Genomic DNA, 19,221 nt, shown 5'->3' with positions numbered 1-19,221 from the left:
GTGGAGAACTAGAACCAATAATAATTAATCATTCCAACTGCTAATTTGTCATACAACTTCCAAACACGTCAAATTCCCACTTATGCTTGATCTTCAGAATTTTCTATTTTGTTTGTCTCTACTGCCTTGAAAATCCTTCTATGTTGAATATTCCCAAGACCATCCACAGGTTTGATGATTTGCTAGAAAGACTCAAGAGAACTTGGAAAAGCTGTTTTACTCAGCCACAGTTTCCTACACCAAAGGATACAAATTAAACTCAGTCAAGGCAAAAGGTGCAAAGGCCAGGGTCAAGAAGAGATTAGGAACAAGCTTCCAACTGTTCTCTTTCCTAGAGTCATTGAATAGCATTTAATTTCCCAGCAACTTATGTGTTAAGGTGTATGAACTTTTGTCAAACAGCCTATTTCATAGGAGTCTTGGTGTCAAGGTTTCTATTAAGAGTCAGTCAAGTAGACATGGTTTATTGTCTAAGTGGCTGACTTTGGTTACTTATTTTCCAGCAACTCCAGAGGTCAAACTGAAAGTATGGTCCAAGTACCCCACCATGTCACATTATTAGCAGAACTATTTGGCATGCCCCCAAGACCTCATGTATGTACATACACTCTTAACAGAAAGGGTATTTTAAAGACTTTTCACTCAGGAACCAATCCTTTCCTTGGAATGTGACAGTTTTGAACACTCCAAGCCCGTTGGTTAACGCTTAACTGCCATTTTCAGCTTTCTCTTTCCGTTTTGAATGCTGTCTGTACTTTTAAGCTTTCCTTGGTTGGAAGGTTGGTCTGAAACCATTAGTGAGCAATTGCAGAAATAGAACTCTGCCTCAGTAACTTGGAAGCACTGCTCTATTGATGTCATGTAGCGAACAAACCTCATGGCACGTGTCTAATAGCTCATGAAAATGGATTTTTACACTTTATTATATTGCTTTTCCCCTCTGATGACTTTCAAAGTTTCCCTTTATCCTTAACATGTGGAAGCTACTCTACCGCATGTTCAGGTGTGGTTTCATTGATTTCTTGCTTTTAAAATTTGTTTTTATTTGCTTTGCATTAACTGGACTTTTGTAATGTGTGGAATCATACATTTCTATAATTCTGAGAAATTATTTCCCATTATTTCTTCAAATATTGACTTTCTTTGATTTGTCTCTATTACTTTACTCTGAAATTCTATTGAAATTAAAATTTGAACTTCTGGATTTATTCTCCATGCTTCTGAACATTCTTTGACACTTTCTAGAATCAACTCATTTTTTTTCCCTTTAATTTTCTTTATTTCCACAGTTTAAAAAAATGAAGCACATAGACAAATGGGTTTTCATAACAGATTACAAGTGGGTCCATTCAGACCTGCTCTCAAGGTGCTGTCAGCCTCCAAGGGGCTGCCCAGCTAGCAGCTATTATTCATGTGGCCAATGGGTTGATCTGGATGCAAAAGCATGCAGCCCTCAGGGTGGCAAGTTCCCCCTCCTCTGGTCTATTCAATTAGGTTAAATGGCATCAGCGTCCATATTTACAGATGTGAGGTGTGGCTATTCTAAGCAGTTCTCAGAGCCAGCAATGGGTACCTGGACCTGGGGCCAAGGAGGAGGTCGGAGTGACTCTGCCACCACTGTGAGCTTGTCTCCCTCCTTCCTAAGGGGACGAGGGGCTGTGCCTGCAGTCAGACCCTTCCAGGAGGGTTAAGCCAAGTAACTGTATGTGTCCTTTTCATCACCCACTCGCTCCAAATATTCTTTCTCGATCAGAATGTCAATGCATTTCTTAATCACTGAGATCTGAGGCTTGAATATTGAGGACAACTGAGTCACTACTTCTCCAAGTAACTGCTGGTGTTTCACAACCTTCCTCATTTTCATTATTCTCACAATAGCCGCCTGGATCAGCAGTTTGCGATCTTCCTCAATGTTTTTGTAAATGGTTTCTTGTTCCCGCTTCTGTTCAATTTTCATTGGCAAGCTGATATTAACCCTTAATTTCTTACTTTTATAACCAAAATGTAATTTTATTAAGGTGTCTGGCTTCAATTCCACCTCATCAACATTTGCACTTTTGTCTTCCAAAACCAGTAACTTAAACTTCAGTAAAATCTGTAAGACTTGTACCAAAATGTCCATTTTGATCTGAGTGCTGTCTGTCAACTGTTGAACGGTGTAAGCATCTTCCATGTTGTACTGGAGCAGGACAGACATCTGGAATGTAGATGCATGCAAAGTGTAGTTGTTTTTGAAGTAGTTTGTTACTAATTCTCCTTCAGACAGTTGATATGCCCATGACAACTTTCTGTCACTGTAATAGCTGGCATAAAATGCTGTGAAGCGCTGATAACATGGTTCCAGCTCTGATGGCAAAAGGACTGTACAAGATTCCTCAAAGGGCCACCATCCATAACTCAGAACGTGAATACTGAAATCTAAGTCCAAAGGCTCTGAATCCATCAGGTGCTTTTTGAACTGCGCATTCAAAGCTTTGCTTACACCAATGTCTTGAAACATCCGCTGAAGTTTGGAGGTATACTCAAAACCACAAGCTTGCTTTAACTTTGAGATCATGCTTGCTTCAGCGTCGTCACTTGCACTGTTCTGACAGACAAGCCTTTTGGCCAGCATTTTCGTGTAGAACTTCTGAACCACATCTTTGTCGTCCATATACTTGAAGACTGTCATCACGTGGTTAAGTGTGTCTTCTAGTTCTGCTTCTTCTGGGTTCTTGGAACTCTTCTTCAACAAGGAGTCACAGTATCGAGCCAGCAACTCGGGGGATTTGCTGGATGTCTGAGCCATTTTGGTAACTGCATTGTTGTTTATGAAGCCACTGCAAGCCTTGTCCAGTGCAGCTATGAAGTCAGCATGGTTCCTGAATGCTGATATCACCAGGGTATTGTATTTTTTATGGATATTCAACACTATCTCTACATACATTCTGGGGTCATTTAAAGCAGCTTCTCCACACTTCTCAATTGCTAAAAGACCCTGATTATGAATGTGTGTCTCTAGGAGTTTTTTAAATTCTCCCAGGCCATTCTTGATTCTATATATGAGCTTATACATGCGACCCAAATCTTCACACTTGTTGGCATTCAGTAAATTCTGAAATTCTGTGAGGAAAATCTCTAAGTGTTTCTCCACAAGCACCTGCCTGCATTTCCTGACTAGCTTGCCCTTGGTGCTCTGGTGAAGGTAGGCCTGGGCCCTCCGCCGCTCCTCCAGCAGAAAAGCCTCTACCTCTTTCATATATTCGGTAACTGGGTTCTGCTGCAACAATTCAGTACTCTTTCTGGTATAGTATCTCTCTGTTTCAGCCAAAAACTGAGATTCAAAGGCTTCTTTGTACACTGTTAGCATAGGGCCCTCCTCAAACTGATCATCTTCATTCACCCCCAGTTCCATGTAAGACTGTATAGCCCCACTTATCAGTCTTGTATTGATGGATTCACCATTTCTTTTCTTTTCAATCAGTTTTAAAACAGCCTTTGTTACTTGTTTATTCAATGGCCTGAAAAGACAATCTCTCCAAGTCACCATTGCAAGAGAATATATTTCACAAACTTTGTGTCCTATATTTTTCATATTAAGTAAATGTTTATTGAGGCGGGCACAAATCCCATTCAGCACTTTGCTCGAAAACCGGTAATCTTCCCATTGTTGAGTATAGAACTTCAGTATTCCTATATCCGTCAAATTTTCTCCATCCTTAGGCAGATTTGTCAAGTGATTCTTCAAAAATTCTTTAATTCGTTTGTATAATTCTAAGCCAACATTCTCATCTTCCCTCCGCTTCTGCTCCTTTTTTGATTCAGTCTGATCTTGAGGGGACACATATAAACAGTGGTTATAAAGAAGAGTGTAGAGTTCTATGTATCTGGATTTCCCCATACTTTGTCTGGAATATACTTGCTGGATTCCCGCTCTGATGTTATCCCAGAGCTTGTCAATGCCAACATGATTCAGTTCACTGGGATTCTGGCTCCAGTCCGATGACATTGTGAGTAATAGTATCAAGTTGTCCACAGTTTTTATTCAAGGTACAGCTAATTCTCCATTAGATGAAGATACACAGTATCACTGAAAATTTATTCACAGCAGCTCAGAAAGGATGTTCTTTAAATGTAGAGAATGAAATCTCACCGCAGCGCAAACCTAGAAGGGAACCTGCAAGTAAAGCAAACACCAAAGTGATTCCAGCACTGAACTGAATAAGTACAAACACCTTGCTTGGAGGTGGGCTCTCTGTTTCTATTGTCTTTTGTCTTCATAAACAAATCCACTGCATTGTAAATATCAATACATGTGAGCTGCATTTCCCAGATGCCTAAGTGGCTCCTGTGATAGACATCTCCACCTGGTCAATGCACCCAGCCCCAGTAAAATCCCCATCCTGCCAAGGTCCTGTAGAGTCCTTCAGCCTCCAGGCTTGGCCCGCCACCAAGATCCCGCTTCCTCCTCCTCCATGCCTGCCCATCCACCCAACTCTTGTTATTCCTGGTAATATACTGTATAAAGTCTCCGGGAATCTTGAATTAGCAATACTGAGCAATTGTTCCTAGAGGGAAAGATGCAGATTTTACATGTGTGAACTACTTTGTTGTTTAGCTAGGTTCAGTTTGTTATTTAACCTGACTATAATGAGTTTTTCTTTTTTTTTTTTAACCAATTTCCAACAAGTTGGCATTTCTGTGATCTCTAAGTTCTTTTCCCACAACTGTAACATTTTATTTTATAGCTATTTACTTTTGTGTCATGGGTATATTTTTATTTATTTCTTTATGAATAGGAACTATATGTATTCTAATTCCTTTTGATATTTTTATATTATCTCTATGTTATTGAATATAAAGCCTTTGATTTATGAATTTGTTGCCTCAGAATTTGTAGCCTTTCTCAGATGCCTGATGATTCTTGGTGGGTCTTGATTCTATGTCCTCAGTTATGACCACTGGCTGACACCATGGCTTTTCCTAGTAGTCACCTTCTTGGTGATGTCGTTGGTTTACATCTAGGAGTAGCAGTACCCTTTGTCCATGACTTCACTGATAACAAAATATTTTAGCCCATCTCCCTCTCAAGGTAATTATATATTAATATTTATTTACTTTTATAAACTTAATGTAGTGTCTGTATTAAACTTAATGCTACAATGTCAGTTTCAAAGAGGAGCCAGAAATTTTGGCATAAATGTTCAGTCCACTTTCTTGAAACTAGAAGTCCCATAGTGCTGTTAGAACTCGACGGAAGATAGAGTCATGGAAGTAAGACTCCCTGAAAGAACCTTGACCATAAAAACAGTACAGGTGTAATCAACACTATCTCAGGATGAAAGGGGCAAAGGGAATAAAGGCTTTAGACTCCTCCTTTCTCTCATTGCCTGACAGTGCCTTGTGGGACCAGACTCAATCATAAGCCAGACAGCAGGTGCACCCAGGAGTACTGCCCATTGAAAAGTTTAAAGCAGAGGTGAGAGGAAAAGTTAAATGGAGAAAAACCGATACATCAAACTACTTTTAAGGACGAGTTTTCCCACATCCTGCTTTAGTGCATACAACACAGTGTTCAATTGACTATGAATTTATAACTGAGAGCCAACTTCTTATGTTAACCAAAAGTGTTTCTGTTATAGTATAATCTCTATGCCCTACTTATGTTTTATCTTAGTTAAAATTTTCACTAGTTTTTCAACATCTATAAGTTATAATATATTTATATATAAATATACAGATTTGATTGGGACTGAAGATGCTCTTGCTCTGAACAGAATCATTTAAATTTCTTACTAGGCCTCCTTAACTCATCATTTTTTAAAGAGGGGAAAGCAAAGGAGTTAGGGCAAATATTTGACATTCTCAATAAACAATGTTCTGATGGGTGAATTTTTTCTAATCAGGACAGCCAAGTTCAGCTAAGTTAATATACCATTAGGCAGAAAATAGATGTATCATCAGGAATACAACCTACTAATTTACTGATCATTGTTGAACACTAGCCAGTAGGTAGTAATAATGGCACCACAAATAGATGTTAACTGGATTATATTAAGTGTCACTGTGCAATTGTTTTTCAACTCTGTACTTGATTGTAATATATCATCTTTGGGTTTTCTCATTACTACTAAATTTACCACAGATATTATGATAAGAATTGCATAAAACATATATATTTTTCACCTAATCAAATCTGTTCCAAAGTCATTTTTGCAGTTATAATGCAATAGAAGTGATTCATTCCCTCAAATTAGCCTAATTCTAATTTAATGACTATTTCTAGACGTATCATGTGCCAGGCACTGTGGTAGGGACTAGGAATATGAGGATGAAAAATCGTGGTTGCTATGCTCAAAGAGTCACCATATGATAGAGGAAAAATTCATGAAAATGAATAATAATGTGCAGGACAATAGGTAAGGCAAAGTCTATAGATAAAATAGGTGGCATAGTAATAAGTCAGAGGGAATGTGATTATGTCTGAGAGGTTCATAGGTCCCTTAGAGAATTTGGGATCTAAATTGTGTTTTATAGTAGATTCAATAGCCTCCTTCAAGATGTGATCTTACACGAGCTGGTGGCAGATCGGGACATACCAAGGCAAGAAAAGTGTCCCCTTTGGTTGAACATTTCTCTTAAAGCAGCATTATATATAAGTTACGGACTATCATTTATACTCTAATTGTGGAATTAAAAAAATTATGGAATTGTTAACTCCAAATCCAAATAGAGGAATCAATCGGATTCTGTCTATTGCATTTATTGTACTATCAACATTATTGAGGACCACTCAGTCAAAAATGCCAATGATATAGGCTAATAGAAGATACACAGATGCACAGTAAATCCTTCTTTAAAGTACTCAAAGCTAGTAAAAGAGGTAGTGTGTACATACACATGAGGTGCCCAAGATGATGATAATATAATAATGACACTAGTGCAAATAATATAGGAAATAACTATAATAAAGTACAAAATATGAATGGTATCGTTAATGTTTTTGTAGCATTTAATCACTTATACATGTTTCCTGCATTAATTTAATGTTCACAAAAACTCTGAGATCGATATTGCTGCTGCTGCTGCTAAGTCACTTCAGTCGTGCCTGACTCTGTGCGACCCCATAGACGGCAGCCCACCAGGCTCCCCCGTCCCTGGGATTCTCCAGGCAAGAACACTGGAGTGGGTTGCCATTTCCTTCTCCAAGGCATGAAAGTGAAAAGTGAAAATGAAGTCGCTTAGTTGTGTCCGACTCTTAGCGACCCCATGGACTGCAGCCTACCAGGCTCCTCCATCCATGGAATTTTTCAGGCAAGAGTACTGGAGTGGGGTGCCATTGCCTTCTCCAAGAGACTGATATTAGTATTCCTATTTTATTGATGAAGCAAAATAGGTATAGAGTGATAATAAATATATAGGGAATAAAATTAAAGAAAAAATTCAGGGCCAGAGTGAAAAAAGAAAATAGGGTTTAAAAGATGAATTTGATTTAAAAGTCTTGAGAAGAAGCTGGTGAAGGCACATGAAATTGATGGAAAGAAAAAGACTATGTAGAGACCAGCTTGGCTAGCTAACGCACATGAAAGAAAAATACTATATACAATCGTGAAATCTTTAAAAAAAAATTAAGAAAAAATGTTCACCAATAGAGAAATGATTAAACTATTGTGTGTGTGTGTGTGTGTGCGCACGCGCATTTATACTGGAATTCTAAGAGCTATTAAAATGATGTAAATGATCATCTAAAATCATAGTAATGGTGAAAATAATTGACTTATATAACCAACTTTTAAAAATAATTAATAAATGCATAAGGCACAAAATTCAGAAAATATGAAAGGGTTTGTGGTGAAAAGTAATCATCCATTCTCAATAACCATTTCCTCCCCCATCAAGGGACACCATGATTATAGATAACTTATATCTCTTTCTCCTGGAGAAGGGCATAGCAACCCTCCAGTATTTTTGCATGGAGAACTTGGCGGACAGAGGAGCCTGGCAGGCTACAGTCTTTGGGGTTGCAATCCGGGCACGACTGAGTGACAGACAAACACCTATATCTTTCTCTAGCTGTAATCTATGCATATACAAGCATATACACACATAAGCACTAATGCACATATTCATTTTTATCTATAGATTAAAAATTCTTGGTTTTTAACCTTGTTTTGAAAATTTAACAATGCGTCTTTGAAATGGTTTCATAGTTTATACAGAGCTACCATTATATAGATGTACTATAATTTATTGAAGATGGAAATCTTTTCACATTTAAAAGACATTTATATTTCCTTTTCTGGTGAATGATTTATCAATATCCTTATTTTAATTGGGTTATTGATTTTTTCTGTTAATTTTAGAAGCTCTTTTAAGTCTAATTATTTCTATAATCATCTGTTACAATCATTATTATTTTTTTACAATTTTGAATTTATCCTGACTATATTCAGGATATTTGTGCTCTGTAGTTATGTCTTATTTTTGTGTAGTTGAGTTGATCAGTCATTTTTCCAGTCTCCAGTTATTTCATATTTTCTTCTACTTCTATCATTACCTATCCTACATTTATATCTTTGATCCCTTTGGCATTTTAAATATAAAGGCAGGAGGGAGGGATCCTCTTTAGTTATCAGCTCTTGTTTGTCATTTCCCTAATGACATGAATTACCCTTATCTTGCAGTAAGGTGATATAATTTTAAATCTATTTCTGGTGACTTTAATTTATTAATCTGTGCAAATATTCTTTGCCTATCATTATCTAACTTATTTTTAAAGTTAGATACCATCAATCACTGTAATTATTTGAATTACATTTATTTTTCAACAAATTTGTAAGATACATGCCATGTTTAATATGCAAACATTAATGAAACAATTCCATTGGTATGGGTGCTGCATACCTAGTTTATTTTCAGTACCTTCAAGGCCCTCCATAAATCTTGTATGCTTCTACCTTGCAGCAGGTGGAAGACACTTCATAAATGAACAGGCTGAGCAGTCCTGGATGGAAGGTATAGGGTTCCTACTTTTTCCCTTCCCAAGTAAAATTGGATAAAACTTGTCTTTCTACCTTGTAAAGGCCATAGTCCATTACTGGAGTACTGAAGGCAGAGCTGTTATGCCAGAGAAGAATAAAATAATTTAGCAACAGAGGAGAGAACCTGTGTGTCTATGTGTGTGCAGAAATAAGATGCATATATATTTTTCTTGATATTATTTTCAAAATGGGTAGTGAAGTAAATATTACTATGGAGAACATTTAAGTACATTCAGTTAAACATGTAAATGTCATGTGACCCCATCCTGGAGGCAGAATTGCCTCTTTGGTTTATTTTGATTCTATAAAATCCCAATTCTTTGTTCTAAACAATGTATATAAGACTGTGCAGTGTTTGTAACATAAATGACTTACTAATTACATGTAGATTAGTTCTAAAGGCATGAGACGTTTTCTTTCAAATTCTAGTAGTGGGAAGATGTGAAAGTATCTTAGCAATTGACTTAATGCCAGAAAAACTCCAATTGACTCATCCTCCTTAATTGCTTAATCTAAGTGATTTCTCTACAGTAGTTTCATGAAGATGGTGTTGAGTCTTTTTCTAAAGGATAAAAACAAATTTTAATGGCCTATTGTAGTTTCACAAATTAAGAAAAAGGAAATACTAGCTGCCTCATGCAATAATAACATTCAAAGATACTACTTTAAGACAAATATTCTCAATGGAAGCAATATCTCCTTCAATGGAGCATAACTTAGTTCTTGGGGAAGGAAAAATATCTGTGTATAAATGATAGGCATGCATACTATGGAGCCCTATACCAAAGGTATGGAGCCCTGTACCAAGGTCACAGGATAAAAATCTCCGGAACTGACGAAGCCCCTTAGCAACAGTTGCCATGAGCCTCTGGATCTAAACCAACAAGTTTCCTGACCCCATATACCCTACTATCCACCCTATAGCATCCTAACCAATCACCTAATGCCACCATTCCAGTAAGAATTTTCTGTCTTGAGGCTACAAAAATTGGTTGCAAGCCTGCAAAAGCATTCAGCTCTCCTCTGAGCTGACCCACTGTTCTAACAGCATCTCCCACTCTAATAAACGCCATTCTTCTCTCATTTTGCCTCATGTCTGGAAATTCCTTTCCCAACCCACGCACAGACCATGATACATAGAATAAAAACACAGTATATCTGTGGCATTAAAATTTCATGGGAAGTGGTTAGGGAAAAATGGCTAAAAAGGTAAATAAAAAGGACTGATAAACACCACTTTAAAGCATACTTCCTGTATCTCAGCCAGCAAGTTTCTGCCAAGTTATTAGTCGCTAGGTGAAGAATATAGTTTATGCTCCTTTCCCAGGAGTATCCCTCCTGGAAGCCAGTGATAAAATGTATCACTGCTATCTCTAGAGCGGATCTGGATACAAAACTACAGGCAATAAGGAACCTGACAGGCTTTCTTCCCCTATGTCCTGTGCGCTTTTCAGCACTCTGCTAAGGTAGGTAGTTGTGTCTGTTCTGTGCGTCAGAGTACTATGAAGCATAGTGAGAGCCTCCATACATTGTTTCCCATAACTAACCCTAACATTTTTTCTATTCCTTTCAAACACTCCAATCAAACATAAGAGAATGAAAAGACAAAGAGACTGTGGACTTATTTCTTGGTTGCATTTGGAACATTGTAGATTGAACTTGAAGATACTTGGTAGGGCCTGCCCTGGACAAATCACGAGCTTTCCATTTTACCAATTTCCTCCTTTGACCTTATACTCCACTGTGATCTCTCCGATCATCCTTCACCACAGAACCCCCTGCCCCCCACCACACAAACATATCCTTTTCATCTTCCTATAATTATCAGAAGATTTGACATTATTTTATTTTATTATAACATGAATTTTATTCAATATTTAATTTTCCCAAGGGATGTACACATTATAATATTTGCCTCTAATTAATTACAAAATTAAGTGTTTTTCCCCTACTAAAAACATTTCAAATATGAAATATAGAGAGGAAATATTTAGAGGAGATCTCCCAGCTCCCTAAACTAATTTTGTATAGACTGTCCTCTGGTCTTTACCCTGCTTAAGTGTAACGTCAAGCTTGCTTTTAAGAATTCTTTCTTTATTGAACTCATAGTCTAAAAGCTGCAAATTACTAAAGGAGAAAACTGGCACATTTTCTTTTTTTGCATCTTTCTGAATTTCTTCTCTTATCTCTGGTTTATTCTTCTAGAATCTCTTTCCTCCAAGTTTTTAATATAATTTCCTCAATTTACTCTTTTGAAGAAGGATCTTATAATTCATAGTTTATCCCTATCAATGAGAGTTAAGACCTAAATTCTGGGCAACTCCATCCTTATACCTTCAAATTTTATAAATAAAAACTTGGAGTAACAATTGTTCCTCATTAACATGCAGATTAAGCAACGTACAGAGGAAGGAAGCCCTTTCTGTGAGTGAGAACTGAGATATAGAAGCCTATTTTCCTCTCTAAAGCTTCATTTTTCATTTGCCTTTTTGCTCTTTCCCTTCATCTGTATTTTAAGTGTCTAATTACTGATCCAATAATACCTCCCAGTTTCGTTCTTTTCGTAAAATGTTGAAAGTAAAAAGAAAATTCTACTTTCAAATTCGATATAATAATGCTTGCTTTAGTAAGTGACATATTTCAATATAAACTTATATAAGGAAGCAGCAATCTATATCCCCTCTCACCCCCTTCATTTCTACCTTTAAATGCAAGAGTTTTCCAATTTGGCTGTATTCAGGAATCTATCAGGGACCTTTCAATATAGAATCTGTTGTAAATAAATCTAAGGATGTATTTGAGTACTCAGTAAGATTTTATAGTTTTTTAATTTAAGATTTAAGTTTTTCTAAAACTAGGCATAGTTAGGTATATTTCTAGTCCTTTTATATATTTCATTGATTCTAGGATGCCATGCACATTACTTTCACATTTTACTGTCTCCCAACCCAGGTGGATCAGTGGTAAACCAGATAAAATGAATTATCATAGTTTTGTTGTTACTGTGAATGGAATACTTTTACCCTAAATTTATTAAAATTTAGAATGTTTGCATCTTTAATCAATAGTCAAGTTAGTTCATAGATTTTCCTGTTCGTATTGCTTTTATCTTAAGATATTACAATAAAGTTAAATTAGGAATCATTCCATTTATTAAAAGATCTGGTTTATTTAAATGCCATTGCAATTATATTTTTATTAGAAGTTATATTGCAGTTAGTTTTAAGTACAAATGGTTATTATTTTACTGAGGTATAATTGACCTATAACATTGTTTTACTTTCAGGTGTTCAACACAGTGATTCGATACTTGTTTCTCTTCTGAAATGATCACTGCAAGTCTAGTTAACGTCTGTCACCCTGCGTGCTCAGTTGTCTCCCCTTAACATGATGCTTCAGAAGACTTTGACTTTCCAAAGCTTGTATTCTGAAGCTATCTCCTTACCATCAAAATGCAAACTGTTCTCTATCTAGTGACTTCTCAGGAATTTATAAAGGAAATACATCATCTCATTATTATGCTAAAAAGGGATATAACACCCATATCATAGGCTAAATGCAGTGTTACATACATCACTACCTATTGTGGTTTTGCAACTATTATTTGAAATCTAGGATATTTGAATCTATATAATTTCAAGTCATGTTAAAATAGTATCTTTGGTGCTTATTTGATTTCATTGAACTTACTCACAAAATACATTGTAGCCATATAGCTAATTTACAGTTTTATTGTAACTGAATATTTGGGAATTGAAAAGTTTTATGTGAAAAGGAAGATTTATGACTATAAAGAAATATAATGATTTTTAAGGAAAATTGTAACAAAATATTCATATATGTTTTATTAAAGGGGAAGTGGCTGTCAATTCACTATATCCCCATATCCTAAGCAAACAATTTAGAACCCATTCCCATTAAATTGAAGTACTTTTATAATTACTTTTCAGAAAAATGATTTTAGTTAAGCTAATCTATTTATCTAAGCTGTCTGCATCTATGCATGTGTGCATGCATGCTCAGTCGTGTCCAGCTCTTTGTGATCCATGGACTACAGCCAACCAGACTCTTCTGTCCATGGAATTTTCCAGGCAAGAATACTGGCGTGGGTTGCCATTTCCTGCTCCAGTGGACCTTCCCAACCCAGGGGCTGAACCTGCATCTCTCGTGTCTACTGCATTGGCAGGTGGATTCTTTCACTGCTCTACCTGGGAAGCCCTTATGTGAATGATAATGGGTCTGAACATCACGAAGGTAACAGAATATCAAAGGATTATATTTCATGAATTGAAAAATCCTGTAACAATTTTTTCATGTAGTACTTTTTATTCTGGAAGCATTAATTTTTATAAATTCTAAATAATTATACTTCTAAGTGTTTATTCTTTATAGGAAATAAAACATTCAACAATACATTGTATGAGGCTAGTTTCTGATAGGTTTAACAATTTTCTAATGGTACCATAGGATTATATACTTTGTCAGCAAATATTAACTGATCACTTGAGCTTCCCAGGCAGCTCAGCTGGTAGAGAATCCACCTGCAATACAGGAAACCCCAGTTTGATTCCTGGGTCAGGAAATTCCCCTTGAGAAGGGATAGGCTACCCACTCCAGTATTCTTGGGCTTCCCTGGTGGCTCCAATGGTAAAGAATCTGCCTGCAATGTGGGAGACCTGGGTTTGATCCCTGGATTGGAAAGATCCTTTGGTAGAGGCATGGCAACCCACTCTAGTATCCTTGCCTGGAGAATCTCCATGGACAGAGGAACCTGGTGTGCTACAGTCCATAGGGTCATAAAGAGCTGGACACGACTGAGCGACTAAGCACACTGCAGCATAAACTGATCACTTATTGTGTGCTAAGGACATGTATTAGAGTGAATACGATGGAGTCTCCTATTCCAGGAGCATATACAGTATTTAGAGGGGGAAAAAAAAAAACAACAACTCAGAAGTCCAAAGAACAGAGCAGAGTGGTCACATGGAAAGAACTCAGATCTGGAGAATTTGGGGCTTGAGTGAAGTTTGGAAGTTTTGACATATTACAAATTGGGAGGAGGGGGCAGCAATGGGCCATTTGTTCCAGGCAGAAGCATCAACAAATGAAAAAGCACAGAAGTTTGGAAAAACATGATACATCAAAAGAAATGCAAGTCATTTTTTATGACTGATGTGACAAGTGTATTGTGACAAGCATTTTGGTCAGCATAGGAGAATATGGACAGAAAAATCGACCAGACCCATCAATGAAGGACGTCATGTATTAAGCCAACAGTTCACATTTTGGCCTCAGGACCCCTTTACTGAGGCCTCCAAAGAACATTTGGTCACATGTGTTACATATCTTTGCTAGTTTCATATCAGAATTCAAGTGACGGAATTTTAAAAATGTTTGTTAATCTATTGGAAAATAACAAGAACCCCATTTCATATTACATAAACAAATTTTATGAAAAATAACTATATTTACCCCCCCAAAAAATTGTGGGGTAAGTTTTACTTTTTTGCAGATCTCCTTAATGTCTAGCTTGGCTTCCCTGGTGGCTCAGACGGTAAAGCATCTGAAATGCAGGAGACCTGGGTTTGATCCCCGGGTTGGGAAGATACCCTGGAGAAGGAAATGGCAACCCACTCCATTGGAAACTCCGGTGGGCTTGCCTGGAAATTCCCATGGACGGAGGAGCCTGGTAGGACATGACTGAGTGACTTCACTTTCACTTTAATGTCTAGCTTGTGGAAAATTCTGAAAGAGATGGGAATACCAGACCCCGTGACCTGCCTCTTGAGGAATCTGTATGCAGGTCAGGAAGCAACAGTTGGAATTGGACATGGAACAACAGACTGGTTCCAAATAGGAAAAGGAGTACATCAATGCTGTATATTGTCACCCTGCTTAGTTAACTTATATGCAGGGTACATCATAAGAAACTCTGGACTGGAAGAAACACAAGCTGGAATCAAGATTGCCGGGAGAAATATCAATAACCTCAGATATGCAGATGACACCACCCTTATGGCAGAGAGTGAAGAGGAACAAAAAGGCCTCTTGATGAAAGTGAAAGGGGAGAGTGAAAAAGTTGGCTTAAAGCTCAATATTCAGAAAACGAAGATCATGGCATCCGGTCCCATCACTTCATGGCAAATAGATGGGGAAACAGTGGAAACTGTCGGACTTCAATTTTTTGGGCTCCAAAATCACTGCAGATGGTGATTGCAGCCATGAAATTAAAAGACGCTTACTCCTTGGAAGAAAAGTTATGACCAACCTAGATAGCATATTCAAAAGCAGAGACATTACTTTGCTGATTAGGGTCTGTCTAGTCAAGGCTATGGTTTTTCCTGTGGTCATGTATGGATGTGAGAGTTGGACTGTGAAGAAGGCTGAGCGCCAAAGAATTGATGCTTTTGAACTGTGGTGTTGGAGAAGACTCTTGAGAGTCCCTTGGACTGCAAGGAGATCCAACCAGTCCATTCTGAAGGAGATCAATCCTGGGATTTCTTTGGAAGGAATGATGCTAAAGCTGAAACTCCAATACTTTTGCCACCTCATGTGAAGAGTTGAGTCATTGGAAAAGACTCTGATGCTGAGAGGGATTGGGGGCAGGAGGAGAAGGGGACGACAGAGAATGAGATGGCTGGATGGCATCCCCGACTCGATGGACGTGAGTCTGAGTGAACTCCGGGAGTTGGTGATGGAGAGGGAGGCCTGGCTTGCTGTGATTCATGGAGTCGCAAAGAGTTGGATATAACTGAGTGACTGAACTGAACTGAACCAGGGGAATACAGCTGGATTCTCACGTATGTTTCTAAATTCACTGATTTATTTTGGCCAAATAAATGGAGAAAATTCAGCCTCACAACATAAATATTTGGAAAAGGAAGGAGTCTCTTATTAGTCTTTTCATAACTACTTCAGATAATTGCAGATATTCTTTTTTGGGACTACATAAAAAACTCAATAATTGGATGGGAGGACTTAATACTATTAAGATGGCAATACCTACCAAATTGATCTACAGATTCCACTCAATTCCTATAAAAACTACAGCTTGTTTCTTTGTTAAACTTGACAAGCTGATTATAAATTCATAAGGAATTGCAAAGGACCCCAAACTAACTAAAACAATCTTGAAAAACAAAGTTGAAAGACTAGTGCTTCTTGAGTTCAAAACTTCCCACAAAGCAACAGTAATAAAGACAGAGTGATACTGACACAAGGTAGACCTAGAAATCAACAGAATATAACCAACAGTCCAGAAGTCAATCCATATGGTTATGGTCAGCTGACACTCAACAAGAGTGCCAAGATCATTCAGTGAGAGAAAGAATGGCCTTTTCAACAAATGGTACTGAGACAAGCCACATGCAAAAAAAAAAAAAAAAGAAAGAAAGAAATTGGACTCTTGCCATACCATATATGGAAAATCAAGTCAAAATGGAACAAAGATCTAAAAGCAAGCACTGAACTATAAAACACTTAGGAAAAAAATAGGGGTAAATCTCATGACTTTGGGTTTGCCATGAATAATGTAACATCAAAACGTGAGTAACATGGAAAACTGGAAAAATCAGATTTCATCAAAACTTTAAAAATTTGTGCTTCAAGTTCAGTCAGTTCAGTTCAGTCGCTCAGTCATGTCCGACTCTTTGCGACCCCTTGAATCGCAGCACGCTAGGCCTCCCTGTCCATCACCAACTCCCGGAGTTCACTCAGACTCACGTCCATCGAGTTGGGGATGCCATCCAGCCATCTCATTCTCTGTCGTCCCCTTCTCCTCCTGCCCCCAATCCTTCCCAGCATCAGAGTCTTTTCCAATGAGTCAACTCTTCGCATGAGGTGGCCGAAGTACTGGAGTTTCAGCTTTAGCAAAGACACTATCAGAAAAGTGACAAGTACCCCACAGAATGGAAAAAATTTTTACAAATCATGTATCTGATAAGACCTGGTATACAGAATATATGAAGCACTCTTACAACTAAATAAAAGGAAATTTGACGTAATTTTAAAATAGACTAAGGATCTGGACAGACATATCTGCAAATAAGATACACAAGTGGCCTACAAACACATGAATAGATTCTTGACATTATTTTTCATCAGGGAGATGCAAATCAAAATCACAGTGAGATACTACTTCACACCCACTGGCTATAATCAAAAAGACACATAATGAGTGCTGACAAAATGTGGAGAAATTGGAACCCTCAACCTGCTCATGGAAATCTAAAATGACACAGCCACTTTGGAAAATTGTCTGACAATTCCTCAAATAAGTAAGCCTAAAGTTACCACATGACCCAGCAATTTCAGTCCTAGCGATATACCCAAAAGTAAACATATGTTCACACAAAAACTTCTATATAAATGTTTATAACAACATTATCCAGTTATATAAATGTTTATAACAATGTTTATAACAGCATAATCGTTAAGAGGTAGAAATAAACATCCATCGATGTATGAATGAATAAATAAAATGTGGCATATCCATACAATGGAATATTATTTGACCATAAAAGGGAATGGGGTATTAATATATGCTATGACATGTATTCACCTTGAAAATGTTGTTCTAAGTGCAAAAAAGCCAAATATGAAGGGTCACGTGTATGATTTCATTTATATGAAATTTATATGAAATGTCTACAATAGGTAAATCTATTGAGACAGGAAACACATTAGTGGTTGTTTAGGTCTGGGTGAATGGAACAAAACATGGTACTAGCTAAAGGGTATGAGGTTTCTTCTTGCAATGATTGGAAGTATTCTAAAATTTACTGTAGAGGTGGTTTCACATATCTGTTAATATACTAAAAGCCATTGGAGTATACACTTTTAATATTGGAATTATAGTATGTGCATTGTATCTGTGAATAAATCTGTTTAAAAAACATGTGTTAGTTCCTTAAAGGTTAGTTGTAAAGTGGAATCTGAAACCATTTCAATAAACATTTCTTAATCTGCAGCATAAAATCCATTACTCTATCTAGAACTCTGAATAGATCTTTTACGTATATATGATTTTGGTCTTGCAGATACCCTAAAATTTTCAGACAGTGACATGTTCCCAGACTACATTTAGAGAACTGCGGGGTTAGGTTAGAATCTGAACTTCAGAGAGGTGCAAACAAAACAGAACAGCTGCTCCTCGAGAGACTTCCCTGATGGCCCGATGGCTAACACTCTATACTTTCAGTGTCAGGGCTCGGGCTCAATCTTGGGTAGGACACTAGATTCCATATGCCACAACTAAGAGTTTGCACTCTGCAACTAACTAAAAAACCGTAACTAAAAAACCACATGCTGCAACTGAAGAACCCACAAACTGAATGAAAATCCTGCTTGTTGCAACTAAGACCTGGTGCAGCCAAATAAAGAAATAAAATTCTTTTAAAGCCACCTTTCTAATTTTGTGAGCTTTGGGAGTAAGCTGCCTTAAGCTAGGTCAAATCAAAGTACAAACATTTTATGGACAGAGTATATACACATTTATAATTCTGTTGGCCTAGTAATAACAGTGACAAATGCATGTGAGATTCAAGTCAATTAAGGAGACTAGTGAGCCTGGAAAGGAAGATTTTGGGGAAAAGTATTGACTGATTTTATAGAAATTATGAGGGTACACAAGAGATAAAGCAGTTAATAACATAAGGAAGCTGTCTGAGAGATTTCCAAGCTGTCTTGGAAATCTGAGGAATAGTGTCAGAAAAAGGAAAAGAGAGTACAGTGTAATTCTGCAGGCACAGCCCAGGGAATTCCAAGTTCATGCTACTTAGGCAAAAGGAAATGGTTTCCTCAAGAAATGAAGGAAGAGGTTTGGGGCCCAAGGAAGTAGTCTGGCCATAAATTAAAGTTCTTTCTTACCCCAAAGAAATAAACAATTCTTACTTATGGTCAAAGCTTGAATTAAAGGTGAATTTTTATTAACTTTTAACATAGTAAGCTATCAAATTTTATGCTTACATAACAACAAAATTGGACACAGCACAGGTAGTGTATGAATACATTTTCTTGGGGAGATAGGGCAAAAGATGGGTGCTATAAGGAAGCAGTAGATATTTGGAGTAGTGGTCATACGCCAAGTCTTGATCACTCAGGGGGCAAACTCCCCCAACTGCTTTGTCAGAAACCCAGTGTCCCAGGTGCCTGTCACTGTCCCCATGTCCTATTTCCAAGTTGACCTTACTTATTTTGGTGA

The 19,221-nt window shown here is 37.4% G+C and overlaps 1 pseudogene; it reads right to left on the bottom strand.

Annotated features, from left to right (window-relative positions):
- Positions 1–1,687: 1,687 nt before the first annotated feature.
- LOC138439690 (cullin-1 pseudogene) lies at positions 1,688–3,988 on the bottom strand (annotated as a pseudogene).
- Positions 3,989–19,221: the final 15,233 nt, after the last annotated feature.

This window comes from Ovis canadensis, chromosome 4, assembly GCF_042477335.2.
Source record: "Ovis canadensis isolate MfBH-ARS-UI-01 breed Bighorn chromosome 4, ARS-UI_OviCan_v2, whole genome shotgun sequence".
Lineage (NCBI taxonomy): Eukaryota > Metazoa > Chordata > Mammalia > Artiodactyla > Bovidae > Ovis > Ovis canadensis.
Note: the sequence above shows the minus strand (reverse complement) of the source record. Positions and strands in the feature narration are given on the sequence as shown.